The sequence below is a fragment of the Haliotis rubra genome, unplaced genomic scaffold (assembly GCF_003918875.1).
Source record: "Haliotis rubra isolate DU_JTF1 unplaced genomic scaffold, ASM391887v1 Scf252, whole genome shotgun sequence".
Taxonomy (NCBI): Eukaryota; Metazoa; Mollusca; class Gastropoda; order Lepetellida; family Haliotidae; genus Haliotis; species Haliotis rubra.
Window position 1 is genome coordinate 64,481 of NW_025766581.1, and position 15,121 is coordinate 79,601.

General features: G+C 38.4%; 3 protein-coding genes across 4 annotated transcripts in view; all 3 read left to right on the forward strand.

The window, feature by feature from the left end:
- The window catches only part of LOC124279579, a 132,558-nt gene that overhangs the window by 39,078 nt on the left and 78,359 nt on the right, over positions 1–15,121 (forward strand). The gene's annotated exons all lie outside the window — the stretch shown is intronic.
- LOC124279547 overlaps positions 1–15,121 on the forward strand; it is a 128,391-nt gene that overhangs the window by 4,654 nt on the left and 108,616 nt on the right. The gene's annotated exons all lie outside the window — the stretch shown is intronic.
- LOC124279546 (protein wech-like) overlaps positions 2,389–15,121 on the forward strand; it is a 44,490-nt gene continuing 31,757 nt past the window's right edge. Inside the window, exon 1 of one of the 2 annotated variants that reach the window (XM_046715369.1) lies at positions 2,389–2,455. The gene's annotated coding sequence lies outside the window, so the exon portion shown is untranslated. Of the gene's footprint in view, positions 2,456–13,659; positions 13,754–15,121 lie in introns of those variants that run through there. The other variant, XM_046715368.1, reaches the window with a different exon arrangement.

Here is a 15,121-nt window from a genome sequence, read left to right on the forward strand (position 1 = left end):
AAACCGAGGCAACATTTTCTTTCTCTATATTCGTTCACTTGTCTTTTGTCAATGTCGATGTCGATGGGAATCGCCTACAGAGCGTAAGGTATACACGTCATTAAATTCCTCCAAGAGCCTTTTGATTTATGTGATTCTTTAACAATAGTTTGACTTCATTTCGGGAGCATAACAGTTGAGCTGCTTTGGATTATTTGCGTTTTGAAGGCAGTATGTCGTCGACTTTCGTCGAAACGCGGAAACGTTTTTATTTCTTGAGCATGACACAAATTGTCTAATATTCATTCTGAAACTGAACAAAAGAAACAAGAAAAATATATCCATAATATTCTCTTTGGCTTTGTTAAAAAAGAAGGCATTTGTGCTTTTTGTGTAACGGCACCAGGACAATAATAAGCTGACAATCCAAGCTGAGTTCAAGTTGTGATAATTATTCGTTTTCGATGATAGTTTCTGACTAAGGTTAGGTCGTTTTTCAGCCTGATTAGCAATGTCGTCCTTGACGTCTAGCGAGACTAGGCAAAACGGTTACATTCATGGTCCGGATAAGGCGATGGAAATTTGCTTGAATTTTCATTATTCAAGCACGGGCTGTGATCGTGTTGCACGTGCATTACAACTTTAACTGGGTAAAAAGTATTTTCATATGGCAAAAAGTAATAATATACGGATTTCTATGAAATACAGCAGGCGTTTCAGCTCCATCGCGTTTGTTGTTTGACATTATCAGAATATGTAGGAACAGAACAGTTGCATACAGGATAGTTTAGACAGCTTATACCGGGAGGTGATATCATGAACTCAATTTCTATTTGAAAACGAGGAATCATTTATGAGCATCATCAAACACTGTTCACTAATGTTGGGGGAATATTTCTTCGCTTTTTCGGTATTTCTTTAAGTGACCCAAAACAAATGCAAAACGCTACAACTAAAACATACTGGAGAATGGTGGAGAACTTACAAACGCAATGTATGGCATTGAATAATCTCTTCATGGATGATTTATGTCGGACACAACAGATATTAACAACATGAAACAGTCGGCAAGAAAAGACCATGGAACGAAATTATCCCCATTGTATAACTAGAAATCATTGCACTCTTTGCATGAAACTTGCAATGGCAGAGAAACCCATTCATGAAATATGATATACTGGTTATCTTGAAAGATGACCAATGAAATTCAGTGGATTCTACTGTCATGTACACCGGTGTCATGGAGATGCAATTACTTTTGTCTTGTTTGTTTCTTGTTTAACGCTCAACTCAGCGATATTCCAACTATATGGCGGAATACTGTAAATAATCGAGTCTGGACCAGATAATCCAGTGCTCAACATCATGAGAATCGGTCTACGCAGCTGGGATTCGATGACATGTCAATCAAGTCAGCGAGCCTGACCACCAGATCCCGTTATTTCCCTCTTACGACAAGCATGGATTATTGAAGATCAGTTCTAACCCGGATCTTCACGGCTCGGCTTAAGTGAGACACAGCATGCTTCTAACAAACCATAAGACAGTGTAAGAATACAGGTATTAAAATAAAGGTCCTACAGTGCAAGTCTTATAACCCAGGTAGTGAAGTGTAAGTATGTAAGTATGACTACCCACCATGGTGAGACGTTTGACAACTCTCCTGCTGAGAGGAGAATGAGGTGACAATGTACCCACCTAGTGAGATTGGACTGTTTGACTGATTGACATGTGCCAACAATGCTAGCCTGACCACCCGATGCCGTTATTTGCCTCTTAGGACAAGCATGGGTTCCTGAAGACCACTTTTAGCCCGGATCTTCATGGGGTTGTAATTACTAGACAGTACGTCCGGTGCCCTACCTAACTGGCAACGACTATGTGTTGAATATATGAAGTCTGAGGGCAAACTATTCATTTGAAAGATTTCTAGCTGGTCTCTCGTTCCGGAAACAAAGAGACTGCGCAGAGTAAGAATACTGTGTCACTGAAAAACATAAGTGGATCTAAAATCAATATTTTACCTGTGTGAAACATACCTGAAGTCCTGACGAGTTCGTTACATTCCATTTTCCATACACAGAAAATAACACATAGCTGCAGCAGGAAAATGTTTTTCTACTTTCGATAAGACATTTGACGTGTGCATAAATAGCATGACAGGGAAATAATTGAAGCCAGTGTTGTTTATACTGTTTCCAACATTTTCTGAAAGTTATTTTCTTGACAATGTACATTTAGTGTGTTTGGCATTTAAATGAAAATATGATACTGTGTTGCTCCTGTGTGGATGCCCTGTATCAATGTTTCCTTAATTTATGTTTACAAATTATCTGAATTTCCTACCAACACCGGGTGCGTGTTTTACAGAGAGTCAATAAAGGCCAATAACCGCCCTGTCAACAGAACATTTACGGAAAACGGCGAGTTCAACCGATTGTGACAAAACACGCCCGAACACACAGCCAGCGGAAAGGTAGACTAAGTCATTGCTTGTCATTTTCTGTAAACTACGTATTGTCAAGCTGATACCTGATACCGGTTATTGTGTTTTGTCAAATGTTATTGATGATCTGACAGACTCTGAATATACGAGTGTCAGTACGTCTTGAAATCAGTGATACTTGAGCATTTAACGCGGAAGTTGTTTACTTTCGTTATCACTATAAACGATGGCCCCTCGTAACATATAGTGAATTGTCTCGATATTATAATGATAGTTTGTCAAACAACTTTTTTATTTTTAGGACATAAATTCTGCAAACAAATCACAGAGTAGGTCTGATGTTTTCATTATGATCAGCGTTTCATTGAGTATTATATGTTTATTGGTTTTCGAGTTAGATTGCAATTCACCGGTCCGCTTTTGAGCCAAACAGACTATACATTCAGTTAAGGTTTACTGTCGGCGCGAAATGCCCCCAAACCAATACGCTTCCTTATCCAAATCGTCAGCATCACAAACACATCATAGTGTTAGAACACAATGTTGTGTTACCGATTGTTTAAGAAGACATAACCTTTTTTCCAAGTGGATAACTGAGATGTTAAACTAGCTTTTATGTGGTGTGAGTAAGACATCATTTGGAACACATTTCCTGTAACTTGCTTATCTGCACCGGTATTGTTGAGGTTTTTAAAAAAGTAAAGGGAAGTAACTCTTGTCCATTACTTCGTCTGTTTGCTGTCAACATATTTATTCTTAATCTGAATGAATAAATGTGGGGAAAATGTCAACGTTTCCTCGGACATAAGGACATACTCTGGCACATGCTACATATCACACCGTACACATGCCTACATACATACATGCATGCATCATATGTAGGCTATGTATGTATGTGTGTTCGCGCGCGTTCGTATTCGGCTTCGCATGCAAATGCTTGTGTGTTCAGATGTATCTTTACTGCTTATGGAATCTGTAGTGAGTAAAATGTAAACTATTTGTATTAAAATAAAAAGACACAAACTGCATGTGTATCTTACAGATGGCGACCGCCGGGCTGGAGAAGAGAGTAAAAGATAATTTCCTGACTTGCTCCATCTGCTTCGAGATATACACAGACCCGTGTACACTGAGGTGTCATCATACATTCTGCAGGAAATGTGTCACCTCATACATCCAAACCAGAGCTGATGCTGTACAGTCCAAGACCATCCCCTGTCCCAACTGTCGACAAGATACCAAGGTCCCCAACCCCAGCAGGCCGGTGAAGGAGTGGGCGGGGCAGATCAAACCCAGCATCATTATACAGAAGTTGACTGACAAACCAGGTTAAGTGAAATCTATATGGTCAAGCAGTGGTATTATTTATATATTGATTTAATTTGATCAAAACAGATCATATGTCATGTGACATGAGGTGTTGGGTAATTCGAGGAAGATTAAACTTAAAAATTCTGTTTATAAAATATTTCACGAATAGAAAATTGCGCTAACGTGTAACAGTAAAAATTTATAGATCAAATTTAGAAAATAAAGTGTGTTAAGGAGAAAACGTATGCCTCACTAGTAAGTTACAAACTGACACATGGTAAACGTAACTGCTGTCAGATTGATCACGTATATCATTAATATATTAACAGTAAATAAATGTTATATAAACTGAACTGTGTTATATTTACTGAACTGAAATAGATTTCATTTGTCAAGTGTCTCCACTTGTTCCTAAAAATATCTTAGAATAATAATTCTTTGTTGAATTATTTTTGCAGTGTTGACGAATAACTGCTGCACAATCTGTCAGCAACTAGGGGAGATAACTACAGGTAATTTGTGGTGTCCAGAATGCAAAATGGTCCTCTGCGAAAGATGCGTGAAGATACATTGGGTCAGCCCTATGTCAAGTGACCATGACCTCTTTGAACTTGAAACCAAGCAAAAGGGGGGAAAGGGGGAAAGCGACGAGCCAATTCCAGAAAGGGAGAAGGTCCACAATAAAAACCCCGAAAGGTGTAATCTGAAGGCACCCAAGCTAGTTAACACCATTGATACCAAGAAGATCTGGGGCAAGATCTTATTTAATATCCGTGCCATCGCAGTCCTCGTCGTAGAAGGTGTACAGGCAGTTGTAGTCGCTGACGGGGACAATAACTGTATAACATCGTTTTACTCCAGAAACAACACGTGGCGTTGCACTTCACGTCGTCTGAAGGAATCTCCGTGGGGAGTAACCCAGGTGGAGAAGAAGCAGGTACTTGTTGCTGTCCCCGAATCATGCCAGATACTGAAAGTGGCTGTCTCCCCGGACCTAGTGCCACTCTCAACCATCACAACACGTATCGGGTACTACTGTCTGGCTGTACTGAGTCCGTCATCGCTTGCAGCAAGTACAGACTATTGCGTTGATATCCTGGATATGTCGGGACTGGTGTTGAGGTCAGTTACAACACACAACAATATGCAGCTCTTCAGCTACCCCGATTACATCTACGTCAACAACAAAGGCAACATACTTGTGTCTGACTGGGGGGAGAAGTCTGTGACATGTCTGACGTCTGAGGGGGATGTTGTGTGGAGATACGCCCCAGAAGGAGACAGAGCGCTTGGCATTCCGCAGGGAATTACCACGACCAGGACGGGAGACATTCTAGTGGTCAACAGTAACTATAATACCATCATACAGCTGACAGAGACGGGAGAGTTTGTCAGAGATCTTCTCACTTCAGAAGATAATGCATCTGCCCTGAAGAGTATTTTCTGTCATTCACGCGGATCCTTCTTTATATGTTGTAACGCAGAGGTGAAGGAGTACAAATTTTAGTTGATTTTAACTCGTGCTGTCGGTGAACCCATTTTACTCAAATCCATTGCTGTCAGGGCAATGATGAGAGCCCTCCGCAGCATAGAGGTGAGCTGCATTCAGACTTCTGGTCGTCTGACCCGTACCTCGTACCCCAGAGGCCTGATGAAAATCTGCACCCCACACGGTCACCCATCCAGGACCTCTCCGTGACCAACGTTCCTTAACTTCATCTTTTTTGTGACCTGGGCTCTATGCCCATGAAATTGTGTATATGCCAATATAAATTGGTTAGTGCAAAAACTATATTTCGACACAATTATTTGTAAATTTGTGGTTGTTAATTTTGCAATTTCAGTGTATTCATATTTCATTTGAATTAAATATTGAATATATTATGTACTATGAAACTTGTACATTTTCTGAATTTATAGAAAGCTATTGTTTATTTTAGTTTTCTGAACCTCATCAACGTAACAACTATACTAAACTCAAAGCAACTAATATTCATCTGTGTAATCCTCAGTCACAGCCATGTACAATGAACTGTAAAATCTAATGTTAATAGTATTACAATAAACCCTGTTGATGCGAGTATCAGCTTCTGTGTTCTTGCATTAACAATTGTAGTGAACAAGTTAAGCAACTCTGAATATATATAATTTTGGTTGTAACAAATAAACCCATTTAAACTGAAAAGGACCCCCAGTGAGTCAAGAGATTTAGAACCTGGGGCATGGTGGGCGATCTGGCTAAGGCGCCAGGCTAGTGATCCAGAGAGCTTGAGGTGTCGGGATCGAGCCTGTGATCGGGTGTGGAAACCTTGGAGACAACCTTGTGTGTAGACTCTTTCAGTGTTGTAACAACCCCTAGTGTACAGTAGACACAACCCTGTGCATGGGTGGATCCAGGAATTTTGAAAGGGACGGGTTCCCCATCCCCTGAACCCCCCTTGGCTCCGCCAACGCAATTGTTATTTTTTTAATGTGGTCTTAAGTCACTTTCAAAAGGAGGGGATCGACCCCCATGAAACACACACACACACACACACACACACACACACACACACACACACACACACACACACACACACACACACACACAAACAAACAAACAAACAAACAAACAAACAAAACAATAAAAGAATCCACGAATCGTTGGTATATGACCAGATGGTGGCGACATGAATACGTGCAAACACCTAGTTGCGGGTACAACAACGTGCAGTAAACTTGGACAAAGTACTGGGAAAGAGTTCCTTCCGTTCCCCCAACCCTAAACCTAACACGAAACCTAACTCTAAACCTAACCCGAAACCTAACCCTAACGTAAATTTTGGACTTTTAGTCATTTTGTGAGTTTTCTAGTAATTGTTGTGTTAAGTTTTGTTAATAATTTTAGTATATCTATAAATATTATTTGGGATGGGGGAACGGGAGGAACTCTTACCAAGTACTGTGACTGTGTCCCAGTCCACCCAGCTGTCAGTGGGTACCTCGTAAGGATGAGAAAGCCGCAATAACTCGGTGCGCCTAGTGGCTGCAAGAGTTGTATGCTCCCCGGAGACTTGAGATTGATAATACGATGTGCCGTGGAGATTGACATCCATTGATATCGAGGGGGAAAATATCAACGCCTTGAGCATGTACTTATTGCGTGGATATGTGCGCTAAATAAATATCCTATAATAAAATAACCTGGGGAAATCTAGACTTGCCTCATTTAGGGCCTTAACATTGCAGCGAGGGCTAGGCTGTAGGGACAATAATGTGGTTCAGGGACTGTGAGACAGACTATGAACACGTGAATAAGTGACTGAGTAAGTCATTCGCAGAAAACTAGTAAGTAACGTTCTTGATATTAATATTTGATACTCTGGCTTTAAACCAGACAGATGTTGTTACTAGTTGAGTTATATTTACAGAGGACAGGTTTTGGTGAAGTTAGTTTGGAAACGAGCTTCCTATGTCCCTTGTCATAAGTCGTTGGAGCCTTTGGTTTGTTTTTTCGGAAGCTAATAATGAATTGTTACTTTACCTAGTGTACCTTCAATTTTTGTTTTAGTTAAAAATCAGATTCTAAACATTGCCCATCAAATACTGAATTACTTATGCTCGGCACACATTTCATCTACGTGGATAACATAGGAAATACCCAATATGTTAGACAAAGTAAAAATATATTGTAATACCTCTCAAGGACAACATTCAGGGAACATAAATCAACGCATTCCAATGCCTTTATTTATATGAGCCTCAATATGCAAATTTGTTTAAGCTCTAATTTTTAGCTGCACCAAAATTGGTGTGTGTGTGTGTGTGTGTGTGCGCGCGCGCGCACTACCCATCAGAAGTTTAGACTCACTCTCTCTCTCTGTATGTATATATATATATATATATGTATATATGTGTGTGTGTATGTATATGTGTGTATGTATTGATATATATATATATGTGTGTGTGTGTGTGTGTGTGTGTGTGTGTGTGTGATATTACAAAATTTGATGTACAATAATTGTATTTTCACACGTCACTCATGTTTTGTAAACAAATGCCGCCACTGCAACTTGATGCGGCACGTGCAGTACGTGACTGTGATTGCCCGATACGTGGTGTAGAGACGGGTGTCAGTTGAGCAAGTTCACTTACAAGAAATGGATGGACATTCATGAACTTTTTATGTATTGTGGTATTGTTTTGTTTCTACAGTTATGAATTATCATGAAAAGACACTCACGGACGTATGAAACAACATATGTGTTGCCGGAAATTCGGTAAAGACGAGATTCAGTCGCAGAAGAACGTGTTAGTAACGTGCTTGATATTAATATTTGATACTCTCAGTCTGGCTTTAAACCAGACAGATATATACATGTACTACAACTTGAATTATATTTACAGAGGACAAGGTTTGGCGAAGTTTGTTTAGAAACGAGGTTTCTATAGCCCCAGTCATAGGTGGTTGGAGCTTTCGGAGGTTTTTTGGGTGTTTCTAATGAATTGTTATTTTACCAAGTTTACCTTTTTTCATGTTTTTGTAAAAACCCAGGTACTAAACATTGCCCATCAAATACTGAATTACCTATGGTTGGCACACATTTCATCTACTTGGTTAAGCATAGAAAATACCCAACATGTTAGACAGTGTAAAAATATATTGTAATAACTGTCAAGGCCTAAACAATGTGAACAAAAGCAGAGATGTGTTTGAATATTTGAAAAGCACATACTGTATATACTGTCTACAAGACACCCACTTTACATCCGATTTAGAACGTAATATGGAACATGTATGGTGATCAAGACATTGTAAATTCAGTTCCTATAGAAGTAACTCCATAGGAGTAGCAATTTTATTCAATAAGAACTTTGAATTCAAAATTATAGAAGAAATTAAAGATGAAGAATTTGGAAACTACTTATCATTAAAAATAGAAATTGAAGAAAGAACAATTACTTTGATATCGGTGTATGGTCACAATAAAAATGTATCCATAACATATTTGATATCATCAAACGCTTCGACTCAGAGTATTTGATTATTTGTGGTAATTGGAACATTATCCAAGATATTGAACTTGATCTTTATAACAACAAGCATGTAAATAACACTAAGGTGAGAAATGTATTGCTAGAATATATTGAAGAATTTCATGTTATTGATCCGTGGAGATAATAACCCTTTACAAGAGTGATATACGTGGCGCCATCAAAACCTTATAAAACAAGCTAGAGTGGACTAATTCCTTTTATCAAGAAGTCTTGAGAATTCTGTCACAAACACAGGTATAGATCCAAGCTATAGGGTAGACCACTCATTACACTGGATGGCTTTGAAATTCAGTGATGTGAAAAAGGCCGTGGATTTTGGAAATTGAACAGCTCTCTCTTTTACGAGATAAACATATATGTTGACAAAGTGAAGCGGATCAAAGATACCACAAAACAGTATCAAAATAATACTAATGATGTAGAAATGCCTTTCATGATTAATGACATAACATTAATACAATTATATAAACAATATACGGTTTCAAAAATCTGGCTTTTTATTTGTAAAAAATATTGTCCAAATAGTCATTCGCACTCACGAATAAAAAGAAATTGTTATCCATAAAGTTTGTTCTACATTGTACTTCCCAACTTCTAAAATGCTACTCAAAGAAGTTATGTGTAATATTGTATCCCGGGCTTTTTAGTTGTTATCATAAAGTTTGTTCTATAATATTACACATGATTGGATTAAAGTATTTGATACAAAAGTAGGTCCAATTCATTTATTTTTATCAGATTTGTCGAGGCTAGAACATTAGGATTTTACTGGAAAAGTATATGTATGGGAATGTAAACATTTTATTTTGGGGTGAAAAATCTAGTTTATAAAGTATAAATTCAGATATATAATAAATGTATATGATTAATGTGCAAGGGTTTCAATCTGTCTATATAGATATTTATAGATCATGAAAGACTGGTTTATGGTATTAAGCATGCTGTCTTGTAGTTGTTATAACATGATGCCACTGGAAAACGATTTGGAAACAAACAGTTACAAACTTGTGTGGATATGGTCATGTACACAAAAGGATTATATGAAGCACCACCCACATTTTATCTAAATAAGTACGGAAATACTACACGTTGAAAAACAAACAAGATCCCGCGTATTAAAATGTTAACAGAAATATTTTCCTCTGATTAAAACAAAAACAAAACTGAATTTGTTGGACAATGCCGGAAAGTATGGTCACCATGACTACGTCACCAATCTAATTGTCAAACAGTTCTCAAATAATATAATTGTTTACTATGATTGTATGAACCACCACTGGCGACCGCATTAGTCCCTGGTGTTGCCACCCCTCGCACGGATAACATCTGTCAGTCTCCTCCTCATACTGACAATCATGCCTCGAAGTCTAAGGATCGAAATGCTTTGCCATTTTTCATGGAGTGTATGCGCCAATCCTGCAGATTTTGTACAGGAGGACCTCCAGCTCTATTTTGTCGTTCAAGATAGTCTCAGAGATGGTTGATGGTGTTCATATCGGGGCTCCTTCTCCATCTAATGCTGTTGCATATGGGGAATGTGGGAGGGCACCCTTAAGCAATGTGTGTTATGTCAAATGTATTAAATACTGGCTAAGATTATTGAGAATGCATCAAAGTAGATATCCATATCAATGTTATAATTTTTTATTATCTGTTGAATTCAGGAAACGTCCCACATGGGCTCGGCATGTCAGTGATTTGTTATTTTATCTTGGCTTTGGTATAGCTTGGATTTCACAAGATGTCGGGGATACAAAAATGTTTCTATATATGTTTACTGAAAGAATTAACAACTGCTCTATGCAAGAGTGGCATTTGTCCCTAGATGTTCCTTCGCTGTCCTTCTATAAGTCCCATAAATCTCTGTTGACCTGTCAAAAATATTTATCATTGAACATAAGTAATAAGTGCAAGCGTCTGTTCACATTATTTAGATCAGGGTGTAATGCACTAGGTATCAAATATATTAGAAGAGGTACTGCCTCCTGCAATGATGATATTGTATTATGTAAACACTGTAAAAGTATTGAGAATGAAATCCATATTGTCTATATTTGTAAACGCTATGAGGATATGCGTCGGCGTTACATTCCGAAAACGGTCCATGGATGTTATTATTCACTTCGCAGCATATGTATATCATCCGACAATAACAGCATAAATAATTTTGTCCAGTTCTTAGAACATGTTTATTCTGCTCCTGTTAGCGTTGTTGTATGAAAATGGTAACCAAAATCACTATTGTACCACCTTGTACGATGGGTCGTATGGCCTTTATACAAAAAATAAACCCTTCTTCTTCTTCTTCTTCCTTGTGCGTCAGGGTAATGTTTCGATGGCGTTGTTCTCCAAATGAGCGATGACGGCTCGAGTCTAATCGGACGACATACCCCTGACCAGCCAATTTCCTTTTCCGGCGCAATTCCTCGGCATGAGGCATGGGATTGCGTCGAATCAACATCAAGGTCATTGGCCTTCTCGATCTTTCAGGTCTTGAACGATCCTTCAGTTCACCGGTGACCACGTGCTTCCTTACAAGTCAGCTAACAACCGTTAATGTTAACCTTAGCACCGATGCTGACTTGGCATGGGGCGTCATCAATGCCAATAACTTTCCATTTACCGAAAGTCTTGCCTTGTCAAGAAACGTTGATGTTTTGTACTGCCATCTTATATATCAGTTCGGAGTGCACATACTGCAATATATACCCCAATGTGCTAGGCGCGTTCGCAGAACATGAACCTGCGACCCACTGCGTTTTTATATGTTGGGTGAAGCACGTGCTTAACATGTGCATTCGTGCATTCTAGTATGATCGCCTGTTTGAAATAAAAGGTTTACAATAGCCCTTAGTTTCAGGTGATGCTTAATTAACGCTCATGTGTATATTTAGTTACAACACGTATACGCGCTACAGATGTTAATAAGCCGTTTGTCATAGGCCTTAAAACACATGTACCCCAAAACGGCATGACAGTTTACGCAATTCGAGAAAAAGCTGAATAGTACACTTTATTTTAAAACAGCAGAACCTTATTTTGTACATGCAATGTATTAATAACACTTTTTGGTTGTAGCTCATACGATGGTCTTTTGAGTTTGGTTTTAAGATAAGACAATGATAAATTGTGCCCATGTACAATAACAAACTTTATCCATTTACCGCCCCTCATACGATGGTTTTAAAGATAAGACAATGATAATTTGTACAATAACAAAATCAGATTGAATAAAATCAGCCAAATGATATGCTAGTAATGACCATTTAAAGAAAACTGGTAAATAAATCAAACATTTTTACATTTAGTGTCATTTTCTACACTTATGGATGGAACAATGATTCCATTCGCCGACGTTGTTCCGTTGTGCTTTACTTAATGGTGATATGACGCCGAAGTTGAACAGCTGCTATAAGAGATCCAGTCATAAATAATAATAACCACTCCATCTTTTTATGTTCTTTTCGCGGTGCTTCGTCGATCATGTTTGTTTCTTTCTGTATGTATTATTCGGTTGTTGCAGCATTTTGATGATTCAGACGATGAGTTACACACTAGCACCATATTCATGCTGTGCACGCATAGGAGATTACTATTGGATAAAATCCACTTGCATACACCGAATATTATCATTACGTGAAATCCCTAGAAAGTGTTTGCTTTCTGACTAAAGGTAATACGATACTAATTCAAATACAACATGGACGCACCACACACACACACACACACACATACACACACACGCACATACCACATACACACAAACTCATATAAAGATGAATATATCGCTTTATCGCCATATCGCAGTATCGCCATGTCGCGTATAACCATTTCGCATTATCGCAATTTCGTTTTATCGCAGTATCGCTATTTCGTCATATCGTTATGTCGCAATATCACCGTGTCGCCTGTTTATATCGCATTATCGCTTTATCGCAGTATCACCATTTCGCCATTTCGTGTCGTGTTATCGCCATTTCGTGTCGTGTTATCGCATTGTCGTGTCGAGTTATCGCCATGTCGTGTCTTGCTATCGTCATATCGTGTCGTGTTATCGCTATTTGGTTTTTGGGCTGTATCGCAATATCGCTATATCGTGTCACCATATCGTAATGTCGTGTCGTACTGTCGCTTTGTCGCGATATGGCCTAGATTTTACAGGGCGATAAAGCGATGGCCCGAATGAGCCACCATAGAACAACAAACAGACAAACAAAACAATTTATAATTACAGAACAGTCAGGGCTCGAAATTCCACTCGTCCGCTCGTATTGACGAGTAAAATGTGTTTCGGGCAAGTGAAAAACTTAATTTGCTTGTCCTGGAGGACGAGTACGTTTTCTGACCCAAAAGTAACATTTTTCGTTTTTCCTTGAAGTTCAGCTATCTTAAATGGTGAAAGAATTCAATTTTGTCAAAGAGTTTGTACGGAAGACAAAGTAAGTAATGTTTATTGCAGTTTTAAAAGAAGCAAACATTTAGAAATAATATAATTTAAATTTATATTCGTTGTGATGCATGACCTTAGGGCAAGTACAATTCTAGAAGGACGAGTGGAAAGTTTATATTTCTCACCCTATAGGGCGAGTGCAGATTTTTAAAGTTAAACTGTATTCACTTTGACTGAATTACAGCGTTATAAATAAAATCCTCAACTGTAAATTGTTTTACACATCTACACAATCGTTCCTCCACTACCTGAGCTGTTCTACATATAGTATTATGCTGGGTCAATAATTCATTCGTAACTACTCGCCTCTTTCTCATTCGTGACCAACTCGTGTCATTCCGGGACAAGCCGAATCGTTCTTGGAGTGCGGCGAGATGTGACGAATGGAATGGAATGAATTGTGCCGGGCAACGTTTTACTGACAGAGCCGAACTGCGACCGAGTGAGGGCGAGTGCAGCTGCGTGAACGGTTATGGAAAAGACTTCTTGAAACAGTGCAGTAATCACACTTGGACACACCTATAGGAAAGGTAGACATTCAGGTGCCTTTTGTCGTTTACCTAAACGTAGATCTTGTCAAACTGACACCATGGATTTATTGTTTTTGTAATACTATTCTACAAATATCTAGGTGATTGTATACCGGTTGTAACAAGGCAGTCACCTACTTTCGTTTTGACATTACAACCTGGCTGTGTTGTTGTGCCACCCAGCCCTGAAACTTACTGAATAGAGACAATCACAAAATACGTTTATAAATAGAATTTTTTCCCCATGTTTTTATTCCCAGAGTTATGTTTACAGACTTTACCTCAGTAGTACAGTACGGGTAGCTTCATAGTATGCAAGAACAGTGTTTCCTTGATCATATTGTCAAATATCATGCTGTTCACAAATATGTAAAACGGTCAAAACTAAGACTGTGTATGAAGTGTTACATGTTTGCAGATTTTACCTCGGTAGTACACAGTACAGTACAGATAGCTTCATTGTACACAAGTACAGTGTTTCCTTTGTCACTCACTCTTACATCATGCTGTTCACAAATATGCAAAATGGTCAAACTAAGCATGTATATGAAGTATTACATGTTTACAGATTTTACCTCAGTAGTACAGTACAGTACAGTACAGGTAGCCTCATAGTACACAAGTAGTGTTTCTTTGATAACATTGTCAAATATCATGCTATTCCCAAATATGTAAAATGGTCAAACTAAGCATGTATATGAAGTGTTACATGTTTACAGACTTTACCTCGGTAGTACAGTACAGTACAGGTAGCCTCATAGTACACAAGTACAGTGTTTCCTTGATAACATTGTCAAATATCATGCTGTTCCCAAATATGTAAAATGGTCAAACTAAGCATGTATATGAAGTGTTACATGTTTACAGACTTTACCTCGGTAGTACAGTACCGTACAGGTAGTATAGTGTTACAGTGTTTCCTTGATCATATTGTCCCATATCATGCTATTCCCAAATATGTAAAATGGTCAAACTAAGCATGTATATGAAGTGTTACATGTTTACAGACTTTACCTCGGTAGTACAGTACCGTACAGGTAGCCTTATAGTACACAAGTACAGTGTTTCCTTGATCATATTGTCCCATATCATGCTATTCCCAAATATGTAAAATGGTCAAACTAAGCATGTATATGAAGTGTTACATGTTTACAGACTTTACCTCGGTAGTACAGTACCGTACAGGTAGCCTTATAGTACACAAGTACAGTGTTTCCTTGATCATATTGTCCCATATCATGCTATTCCCAAATATGTAAAATGGTCAAACTAAGCATGTATATGAAGGGTTACATGTTTACAGATTTAACCTCAGTAATGGTTAATATTATTGCAGTGATGAATAATATTAACAATGGCGTCATTCGG